General features: G+C 42.8%; 1 protein-coding gene across 1 annotated transcript in view; it reads left to right on the top strand.

Annotated features, from left to right (window-relative positions):
- LOC139386501 (chromodomain helicase DNA binding protein 7) overlaps positions 1 to 12,049 on the top strand; it is a 77,488-nt gene that overhangs the window by 355 nt on the left and 65,084 nt on the right. The window lies entirely within an intron of this gene.

The raw sequence follows: 12,049 nt of genomic DNA, 5'->3' as shown, positions 1-12,049 counted from the left end.
TTTTATAGTAATGTTTGAAAACTAGATCCCACTTACAATCGACTTTTAATATACCATGGAAGTTGGTTTGGTAGTTGGGACGTCTATTTAGTCAACAACTTTGTGGAAAACTTATTCTGAAAAGGGAATTGTGTTCCCCCTCTCTCATTTAGAACAAGTCATTGAACGTCCGTAAATTACCATGTTAAAATGCTAACTACAGTTAGCAAGTTTAGCTCGAAACCCGCTGCACTGAGCGGAGTGAGTCCTGAGTTTTTTCACCAAGTGAAGAATATTCGCCAACACGGTGAGCCCTCTCAGTAAGCACAGACGAATGTGAACAACTTGAGTTTAGTAATGTTGAATTGTGACTTTTTCCTTTGTAATACAATAGGCAAGAGTGAGTGTTCGTTAGCTTGGGTTAGCTAATTGTGTGTTGCGCTAGCTAGTGAGACACGAGGTGGCTCGAACGTAGAGGTGAGTCAGTGGCCGAGATGAATGAGTGAGTAACCTTAGTATAGATTGCTAGCGCGGGGGAGATTCCCTGGATGCACTGTGACAAACAGGCAATTTGTTATTGCAAACCACACAATCGGATTTTGACTATAGTTAAACTTGTACTTCATAAATTGAGTATTCGCATGGGATTTAACTTGATAACGACGGGGTGAAAAGTAGCCTGTCCGCCGTGTTTTATAGGACGATGGACAGGGGGTTGCTTGAGGCCAGATGGTCATCCCTGTTTAGTTAGCCTTCTACATTTTCGCCCTGATATATCCATATAATTGTTAAAGTACATGTGCTTTAATCAAAACACTGAGTTTCGGCTTCGATGGTTAGAGAGAATTTCGTATTTTGAAGGGAATAACCCGAAGTTAGCGGTGCGTTTCCGTCCAAAACGTGCTTAATAATGTAGCTTAATTAGCCTGCTGCTAGCTAGTTGGAGGTGGCCCATTGCTGATAGTGAAGTTGTGCTTGTAGCCAACATTTGACCACTGTATCATAGCCTTCATTGTCTTGCTGCTAGCCCAGAGGCTAATCATGTGCTAATGGGCTACTTTGATGGCGAATGCCACTTTGTTCAACAGCAAGTAAACCGGTTGCAGTTTGTTTCCGCGTTTTAAAGTTTGATAAGAGGGCTTGTTTATCAAGAGATGTGTAGCTACAGTATTATGGAGAACTTTCTTAACTTGTTACTCTCTGTTCATCCAGCATTTTTCGATTTTAAAACACCTGCTGCTGTATTGTGGGTGGCTGAATTTCTAAATACAAGCTGGCATTATTTTCCAACATTTTCCCGACCGTGTTGCTCTCCCTCTCCATTATGTTGTAATCAGAGTTCGCATAATGCGTGTTGCCAGTGTCTACTTTCAACCCTTTATAATAGAACAAGAACGAATAGATATTTAACGAAAACTATTCGCATAGTAAATAACGATGTTTTGTTGAACGAACAAGCTACGTTAATTGATAATCGAGAATCCCATGAAATATCACCGAAGTACTACCCCCACCTTTTGCGTAGTCTCTAACCTAAGATGGCAGCTTCTAATGTATGTCGGCCCACTCCGCCAACAGATAAGAGGCCCCGGGTATGGCGGGCGGGACAGATGTTATTCAGTATTGTGGCTTCTCCCATAGTCTGCATTGTCTTGTGGTTGTGAGGTACTGCTTTCCGACGGACTTGTATAGCTGCGTTGACTTTATGAAGGGGCCGGGTGTAGTGCGGTGGGGTTCTGTTGAACAAAAGTTTTTGGCAGTGGCACCAGTGCAATGGAGTTCTTTATACCCCACTACTAGTTAACTGTTTTTGACAAATCTTTATCATAAAGCAGTTTATTAGCTCTAAACATTTATTTTAAATGTATACCGAAAACAAAATGGTTAATTTTCTTTCAGGGCCATGTATTAGTTCAAGCTCATTTGTAGGATGATGAACTTGGAATTTCTGCTCCAAGTGTACTTCGAAAGATATCTCTTCTCCCTGTGAGAACATTTGAATGATATTATGCAGGTTCATCTCTATCTTTTGTCTGGAACCTGTGGTTTGACCAGAAGTATTCAAGATCAGATTTGAAGCCTAGAAGTGTCGTGCATTGCGTATAAACAATGCTCTTAAATCCCAATCATGTTTTTGTTATTTTAAGATGCAAAACCCAGTCACCGATCTTAGCCGCATATGTAACTACAGGACCCTAACCAGCATACACTGTGGATCCCTAAAGACCAGCCCCGAGAAACTAAACTTAAAATGTAAGGTGGGAGATAGTTGAGAAAAATACAAATTCAATGTAGCCATTTTGACCATTTAAGACTGTTGCCCCATTGACAATGAACACTGGGGTGGCCTTGTGTACAGTGACCTATTTTTTTCTGCTGTAAAAATTAGCTTAGTTTTCGTCAACCCGCTTTGATGAGTAGAGCAATGCACGCTGGGAAGCTGTGGCCTGTCCAAGGCGTCTTTATGTAACCGGTGTGAAAAGGCTAGCTAATTAGTGTTGTGCACTGTTTGTGTTTTCAATCAAGGGCCGTGGAGGTATGGGTAACAATGCTTAATGGGAGGCAGTTGTGCAAGTTTTCCAGTGCATAATATATTCACATGTGAACTTATACAAATGTAATCAAGGTTAGAAATTGTTTTAGTCAAATATATCTGTTTGAGCTTCTTGCGGTTAGTTTGCTGTCAACAAATTATTTGTAATTATGTTCCGACCATCCGCTCAAGAAAAAAAGGACCCACTGCTAAGTCTAGTTGATGGTCCCTGGCATATGTTATTATATATTATTCAAACTACTACCGGGACTTAATTGGTAAAGTACTGTTATGACAATTTTAAGTTGCTCAGAGGCACCGTTTGAAGAGGCAGTTAGCTGGCACGCTATCCTTAGAAAAGTTCTCACTTGAAAGGAGTCAATAATGATATTTTGGCAGATTTGTGGGGAAATAAATGGTTATCATTTCATATATAAGCCCATGTGTAAAAGGAAAGGTACTTCATTCTCCTCCATATCCACTAAATCAGTCTGATTGATGCCACAGCAGTTTGAGTGGCACACAAATCTCTAAATGTAGACCTAATGTAGTTTCATTCGAATTCAAACCAGGATTTATTGAGTTACAGTAATGTGTGTCAGAAACACACCTGCTGTGTAGTCCCATCTTTCTTTCCTGCCTTGCTCCTATTGGCTAACACCTTGACCTGGAACTGCAGTCCTAATCATGTCTCGGCATTCTCATCTGATCCCCAGTGTCAGAGGTACTCTCTCAGTGCCCAATACAATGGGCACTGTCTGTGTGGATCTGATCTGACCACTTATTGTTATGGCTGCCATTTTGTTAAGTTATGTGGCGGCAGTTGCTCCTCTCAGTGGAAGAAGTTGAGCATAGTTCTGTCATGCCCCGCCGCTCTGCTCCTCTCTGCCACTCCTCTCCAGGTCCGGGGTTTGCAGAAGTGTTGTGGTGGCCTGTTGTGCCTGTAAAAGCAGCCCCCGCTGTCCCCCCCTCTCTTGCACTACCTTTCTACCTCCCATAGTCCGGGCCTTATGGGCCACTCTTCTTGAAGGGAATATTTGAGATGCTGCTTCTATCTGAAGTGTAGACTAGCCAGACCCTAAGCCTTGTTTGTGTGTCACAGTTCCTTCCTTCTAAACAGAACATATTATAGATTGGCCACAGCTGATAAGATGCATTGTTATTCACTCTAATCATCATTGTATGGCTCATGCGAGGAAGCTTTGTCGACCATGTATTTCTAGATGGCTCATTTTCATACAGCAGTCGCTCCATCTAGTTAATATGGCTGAAGTAGAGGCTTTTTCCCCTCTGTCTATCCCATTCATTCATTGAATTGCCATTTCCCTCAGTGCTATTTGCCTGACTAATCAACTGGAATTCTTCCGCTGCTCTGTTCACAACATACTTCAGTCAGAGACTGCCATCGTTGTCATCTGTGTGGCGATGTTAAAATTAGGGGTGTTGTACAAAACAAAGTCATACGTGATTGGACAATCTTTAACCAGAGTATCAAAGCCAATGACCAATTTTCCAAACGCAGCTTTACCCACCTGTGTTCTGGCTCTGGGACCAATCAGAATGGTTAGAATGCACTTGTGTTCTAGAAATTGTCGAAGGGACTCGGATCCAGACCAATTGTGGAGAGCAAGGCGCTTGGGTAGCCAGGCAACAATACTATCCCCTCATTCAAACAACGGCACAGTCACAGCCGAGATTCAGTATAGTGGTTAAGTGTTAAGATCTGAGAGATAATGAATCTCAATATAGCCTAGAGGAGATTTACAGACCTTTTATAGACTTAGTCTAAGTAGGTCCTTCCTTCATCAATTTCAAATGATGGGTGAAAGCAATACGGCAGAAGACCAACAAGGGATCGCTTTCACCTGTCCAGTGATATCAGTGCACCAGCAGAAAAGGATGCACAGTTCATGACAATTGAGTCCCACCACTGGAGTGGGAAGTGAATGCAGCCTCTACAGTGTACACAGAGTAGCAGTGGAAGAGGAAGTGAGGCACACAGTCCCCCGCCCCCCTCCCATCCTGACCCAGGGTAATCCTCTTCCTGTCCCTCACGCCCTTAACCAGAAGATCTGGGGTCAGTTTACCTTGAACCCTGATGCCAACCGTAACCATTTTAAATGATGAAAATACCTGACTGTTGATCAGGGTGTTGGGAACAATGTGTAGGCCTTCGTTCAGTCAGAAGTGCATCAGGACAGACACTGACAGAAATCATCTTCCCTGAGGGAGTGTCTTAAAACCAGTAACCCTGACTGGAGGCTCCGGCCTTCCAGCTTTCTCCTGTGCATAGGTAAGTCTAGACTACCACCTCCCACCCAGCCGCTGACTGTCTGAATACTTTTCAGCATGGGAAATTATTTAGCTCCTCTGGGAGGCCCCGGGATTCCTGCAATTGATTCTTGGAAAACGGAGGGATAAATGGAGGTTCTGGGTTTTTTAACTGTTTGTCTTGTAAACTGTCAAATGTACCATATTAAGACTAGCATTGCACATGTTATTTGTGGCACCAGTTAATTGCTCAAATGTCATCTCAACATAACTGTAACATTTTTATTGGAACAAATTTAGTATGATCTGGCCTATTTTTTTTTTTATACGAATAACCTGTAATTGCACATGATCCTAGGTTTGCAAACAAAACTCAGCTAAAGTACAGCTATTTATCACTCAAAGTGTTATGAGGGAGTGCACCACCATCTTTCCAGGGTGTTGATGCATCCTCCTCCCAGTACAGCCTCTTCCAACACCACGGGGAGGAGAAGGATATCATCTGCAGAAGTTACTTTTTGACGTCAAGTTATGACTGTATATGAACCTGCATTCCGCCCAACCTTACTTTTCTCTTCCCCATCTTTATATTTTTTCTTCTCCTGGGCCAGACATCCTTGACAGGAAGTTAAAACTCCTCTTTCTCCCCCTCCTGCCCCAGGCCTGCAACAGGCTGACACAAAGGGGCTTTTACCCCGGCTGACCCTGCAGCAGGTACCTCAGCTGTTGGGTAGCCAGTCAGACGAGGAGTGCCAAAGAGGAAGGCGTTGTGGTTTCCTTGGAGTCAAGGTCAAAGTTCTGCTGAATATATCACTGACAGCCTCTTCTATTCCCCATGCCGACTGTTTCTACCTTTCACGTGTACATGCATACAACCACTCTTACTCCTCCTTTGCCCCATGTTTGATCACAAAAGGTCCCTGATTTGGACAGTGACATTTTTTGGGGGGGAGATATTAAGCCCACGTATTTAAAGCAGAGAGCAGATTGCATAAACAGAACTCCTTCCTGTTTCCCCCTCCCTACTGTAAAGAAAAAATAAAGTCCATTAACAAGGCAGCCGTGCGTAAAACAACCAGATTCCCGTAGCCCCTCCTGCCCCCTCACTCAAATCCCAGCCCAAGCATATTGCTCGCCCCTCAGGCCCCCCCTGCCTCCCTACTCGATCGCCCCACTGCTCACATCCAGTCACATTCAAACACTCTTTGTGCTGTTAGCTACCCACAACAGACACATCCCATGCCCTCTTCCCCATCTGCACATCAGCATGTTCACCCCCCCCCCTCTCCCCCAGTGGAGCAGAGGTATAAATTATGCTCAGGCTCATGCCTCTTGTGGGGTAGGTGGTGGGAGGGAGTTTGCAGTGGGTTAGGTAAGGAGGGGGCCCTGGGAGGGGGTGGGGTAGATAAAAGGAATGCTGGTGGTGTGCCTCTGGAGAGCTAGCCCCTTGCTGGGACCTGATGCACTGCCTGTACTCTGGGGCTAGGGTTCAGGGAGGGAGACACCACAGGTGGTTTTACCATACCATGGCAGTCCACAAGGCTCTTAAGGCCACTGCTGAATCACATAGCCTTGGATTAGTGGGACCCAGAAATTAAGAGCTCTTTAGGGCCTTTTATTCATATTATAAGACCTCTGTGACCATAACTTTTGGTTTTTGAGTAAGTGTGGTTAGACTGGCAGTGTTTATTCAATTGAACTTCACTCTTCTTTGAATCTACAAAGAAAAGCGCAGACGGTTGATTACGACAATTCACCTAGAAATGTTTACAGTTTGGTTAGGACACTTCAGAAGTAATTTGTCTTCTAACTGATCTGTGAGGTTACACTTGTCTTCAAATTGTTTTTGTTATTTTCAACATGTCAAGTGAAAATGACTTAGTGTCATTCGATAAGTATACGTCTAGCCAAGCAGAGGTCCAGCCAGTAGCCAACAAACAACAAACCAGGCGTTCTTCTTGTAGCATGGTGATTTCTTGAGGACACAGCCCCTCTAACAACTAGTTCAGACACCCCGAAGTGAAACTATTCTCTTAGTTAAGCTTGCTAACTACTCTCACATTTGACCTAATTTGTGTTATCATTAAAGATAAAGAACATACGCCATTATTAACTTAGGATGTTTGTGAAGTATTCCCGTGCTTCTGTAGTCTTGTGAAATTGAGTGGCAGAAATTTGCTCCGGAGCATCTCAATAAATTATTTTGGCTTGGTTGAAAGGCGTGGACAAGATCATTTTTGGAAACTTCTGTCTTCACTAATCTGTGATGACTTTAATCAGACCTTTTGCATATGAAACAAACAATTCAGGAAGTTTCCAACCATGACACGGTGCAGATTGATACTTGTGGTGTTTGTTTTTTCTGATTTGAATTGAAGTCCTCCCCCTATAAGCTTGTCTGTGTGTTTCACTCTGGTGCTCTTGTCAATAGCAGCAGAGCAGTTGAGAGAGCCAGCCTTCAAACCAGAACAGTAGAGTACCTCTTATGAAAGACCTATGGTCACACAATCAACTTTACAACTTCCCTCCCCCACACGGTCTGCCTACCATCCACGTGCCAGGCCATGTTCTGATAGTATTTCTAATGAAAGGCAATTATTATGATGCATTGACTGTTGGTGATAAAGTAAAATTTTTATTGTTGTTGTATGTGACATGGCCTCCCAACCAGGCCTAGTATGTGGCCCACAGGAAATGCCTCCTGTTTACGTTTTGGGGATTTCCTGAAAAAAAGTGTCATTTCCAACCATCAAGAGAGTAGAGGGAGAAATAACTAGTCCCTCTATTCTGTTGCATTTTAAGCTTGCTACAGTCCATTTTGTAACTAGTTTCGCGTGTAATGGTAGTTACTGACACAGAGCTGTCGACTAGCAGTGTTAAAACATTTTTTTTTTAAAGTAGGCCTGAGTATGGATGTGAGCATTTAAACGAAATTGGGATCTTTAAAAAAAAGTCAATTTTATTATTTTTCCACAAACTGCATGGTGATTCATTTATCACAATACATTTTTCTGTGTCATAGCATTACTAGAAGATAGGATATAAAGGCCTGGGAAAATAGTGTAATTTAAATATTGACTCAGCCATAGGAAGTAGGTGCAAAGTAAACTGCATAGTGGGTCAATTTCCTCCCTATTCCCACTACGAGAGATGGCGTCTGAGGAGCAGAGTGGCCAAAGATTTCTACTTTTCAATTCACATTACGTCATTGCCTTACCTTTCGTTGCGGCGGGTAACACTAAATTCTTTGTCCACCGCTCAAATTGACCTTAAATATCACAGTAGACACTAGCAAGTAAGCACAAATGATTGTTAAATCTGAGCAACCTTTCTTCCTTACAACCTTACAATATGGAGTAATGCAACCAAACCATATTACACTCTTCAATAATGCAACAATCCACAACCATGTGCAGTCAATTAGTTAATTTTTTCGTCTGTACAAATTAAATGAGCTGACAATACACAGTTAACTCCAGCTAGCCTAACGAACATGCTTCATGATCAAATAACGTTAGCATATCAATAATGATATACAAATGTAAAAGTACAGTAATGTTATCAGTGTCATTATTATTATTATTATTATTATTATACAGGCTACACAGTTATTTAACGTTAGCAAGCTAACTAGCTAGCTAAACAACATATAATTTCTGCATCAAATATGTGCTGGCTATAGCCAAATTCTAATCTTTAGTTGAACCATAACTTTAATGCGGTAGCCTTAGAGCGCTTAACTTGGAAAAAAAACAGGCTTAGTTTGATCTATATCAACGAAGTCATTATGAGGTAAAATAAAATTGGTGCTCAGTGCAGTCAAGCAAAAAACCTGCCATGAGATTTAAAAGTATGGCAACATTTTCAGAATGTAACAGGAGGTTACTATTTCAAGGTACTCAATTCTATCTTTTTCATACTTTTCTTTGTGTGGTTAAATGAGACCCTTCTGTTTACACTGCCCTGCTTAGAGGCTAGCAACTGTCGGGCAAGTGTGTGCGGTCGAAATGCGACAAGTTTACATTAAAGTATATGTGTAGCCGAGGCTATTTTTACAAAAAAGTTTAACTGTGAAGACCCTAAGAGTGAAGCTCGAGGCAAAAATTCTCCACTGTTTTGGTGCCCTGGCTACCACCACGCGTGTGGACAGCGTGAAGTGAACTTGTGCACTTGCACTGTGTGAGAGCAAAGTGTTGCATCTTGCTCATCTCTATCTTAGCCTATTCGTTGATGATTACTGAATTTGCGAGACCTCGCAAGCCCAAAAAATTGCGAGATACATCATTCCATTGCGAGAGAATGCTTTTGATTGCCGATAGAACCGTGCACTAGGCTTATGTCTTTGTGGCCAACCGCCTATACTGTGCCCATCCCTTTCGTTTCTCACTAGCTCGCTATGAAAGATGTTTTGTTGAAGGCTTGGGTGGTATACCGTATACGGGTACCGGTAACTAGTTAAAAAAAATTATTTGTAGCTACTTAAGTAAATACCAGCAGTCAACTTGTCAAATACGTTAGAAGATAAAGCAGATCGCATTCTTCATTTCACCTGTCACATTATTTTACATTGAGGCTTACTGTAGATCCCCCAAAAAGTTGAACCAGTTGTGTTTGTAATTAGAACAATAGGACAAAGCGGGAGAAGGTGATTCCAGATGTGTATTGAGAAGGGGTGTGCAGTTTATTGAAAGTCGAGTATTATATTTTTTTCAGTAGTAATCAGGGACATGCAACAATAGTTTCCATTCACAGACAATACATTAGTGCAGAAAATTTATTCATTTTCATCAGATGACAACAGAAGTGCAACGCTATTTGTCTGGCAGCCACACAAGTAAAAGAGCTTACAATGAAAAGGCAAGGTATTTTTGCATAACGATGCATGGACATCATTTGTAATGTTTTTCATAGAAAGAATGTAACTGGCTACATTTCCTTATGTTTTGCTTGAAGTTGATCTTGCATCATACTGGAGAGAAGTGGACTGGCTACTCAGAGGAGAAGTACCTGAAAAAAAAGTAGGTACACACCAGTCCGAGTGTTGACTGCTGACAGAATGCCCGTTTGTCAATTGTCCTCCAAGTGAAGTGCAACTGAAGCACAGAATTCGTCTGAAGCCGAGCATAAATTACAATAAGAAGCATTTTAGGTCTTCGTTGAGGTTTTTTATTTTTTCCTGCTTTGTTTGAAAACTTCATAGCCCTTTTGGATGAGTTTTCTGTACAGCTGCCATTGCGATCTTTTGATTTCCTTGTGTTTTTTCTCCTCTCAGTTCTTGACCCGTCTGCTCCTTCCCCATCTTCTCCGTGCAATGCATGCAGACCGTTGCCCTACCGACTCGACTCCACACAGACACAGCGTGTACACATGCTGCTCCAAAGCCTGTACTGTTCTGCCTTCAGACAAGCATGCGTTTTAACTTTGTACATTTGCACAATGTGTCTCGTTCAGATTTGCTTGTGAATGTGCAAAACCAAAAATGAGAGTACCAATCAAAAGTTTGGACACCTACTCATTCCAGGGCTTTTCTTTATTTTTACTATTTCTCTATGGAGGAGAGATTACTAGAAACTAACTAGGTTTCCCCTTTTATCTGTGTATTAATTGTTGGATTAGAGTACACCTGATTTTGTGACTCAAAATGGGTCAAAATTCTACAAAGATTCAGAGAAAATAACATTTTGCATTTCAGGTAAAACAACCCAATGTTTTTATCCCAGGACATATTAGCTAGCAAAAGCAAGCTAGCTTAATGTCAATGAAAATGTATTTTTTTATATATATATATATATATATATATATATATATATATCCCCAAATTTAATAGTTTGTTTTGATATTTCAACCAATGTGTGCTGGTCTGGTATGGATGGACAAAATCAACATGCAGGCGCGTGCCATGTCTAGTCTGCATGTTAACCATCTGAAAGGGACACACTGTGAGGCCCAAATTGTCACTGGCATTAGCGCAGCTGCATTGTGAATTCACGTGGAATTCTATGCATTTTTCTTATCGTTTAACAGAACCGCAAAAAAGTGTTTTAACGGTAAGACATTTTTTTTTCACATCCCTAGTGATGAGTCGACAACACGTAGTCTAACCCCAAGAGAGAGCAAGTGGTGGTGGGAATGTGCAGGTCTGATATTGAAGGATGGCTGTGGTGGTCTGGCTCTGTGTTTGTACGGGCAGGTAACTCGTCGTCTCTCCTGCATCAGGGCATGCCTGACCGCACACTCGCACGTCACCAAACACACATTGGTCGGCACCCAGCCTGCGGATTGAACTCTCTCCCACTCCACCTCTCGCTTGCTCCGTCTTCTACTCTTCCTATAGCTTGTTCTCTCTCCCGCTCACTAACACACCTAAGCCCCTCCCTCTGACACGCACACACCTGGGCGTAGCCCTCCTACCAGAGAGAGCGAGAGGAAGGGAGAGACATAGAGATGGCCCTGGCACTGAGCCACATCTGTCACTCTAGAGGGAATTAGGTGAACGGTCAGCCCTCCGGCTTAGACGCCAAATCTGATCACAGGGATTCAAATTTGCAGCTTTTGGCATGGCCCCGCTGCGCACCTCGCTCCCCCCACTATCCTACTTCCCTACACACTCACACACCAACCCTTCTCACCACCCTGCACATGGGCGCACACACTCCTCCCCATGCACACACACGGTCATCTCCTCCCCCACGGTGCAATGTCATAGGGAGGCTGTGGGAGCTCTCTCTGTGCTGGAGGAGCTGAGCTGCTTAATGGGAGGAGAGGTGATTTATGGGCCAGGAGGAGAGAAAGCAGGGCAACTCCTCTTCCTGCTCTTAGCCGTAGCTGTGAGGTGATAAAAGTGGCTAGTGCTGTCACGGCGACACAGGGCCCACAGGCCCGCCACACTGGAGCCCTCAGCTCTCATTCTGGGACGTTTAAATCATAACAAGGCTCAATCTGGTGAAATGTAGGCCAAAGCACGGAATAGTTTCCCAATCATTTTATTTTGAACGTCCTCTTTCTCTCGTTTTTGAGTGTTTCCCTCGCGGGCCCAAGTGACTTTTTAAATTAATTTGTGAGTGTAGTTGATTGCTATGGCCATTTACCTACTGCTTCATGTTCGCTGTGCTTCTACTGTGTGGCTGAAATAAACAACACAGGGCAAGTTAAAGAGCATGATGGTGGGAGTATAATTGTAGTTGACTCTGTAGATGAAGACTGGTGTAATATGTCGTAGTCTGCTGTAGGCCTATATGACGGTTTAGAAGCAATGTTCAATCACTT

This window comes from Oncorhynchus clarkii, chromosome 28 (genome assembly GCF_045791955.1).
Source record: "Oncorhynchus clarkii lewisi isolate Uvic-CL-2024 chromosome 28, UVic_Ocla_1.0, whole genome shotgun sequence".
Classification (NCBI taxonomy): domain Eukaryota; kingdom Metazoa; phylum Chordata; class Actinopteri; order Salmoniformes; family Salmonidae; genus Oncorhynchus; species Oncorhynchus clarkii.
Note: the sequence above shows the minus strand (reverse complement) of the source record. Positions and strands in the feature narration are given on the sequence as shown.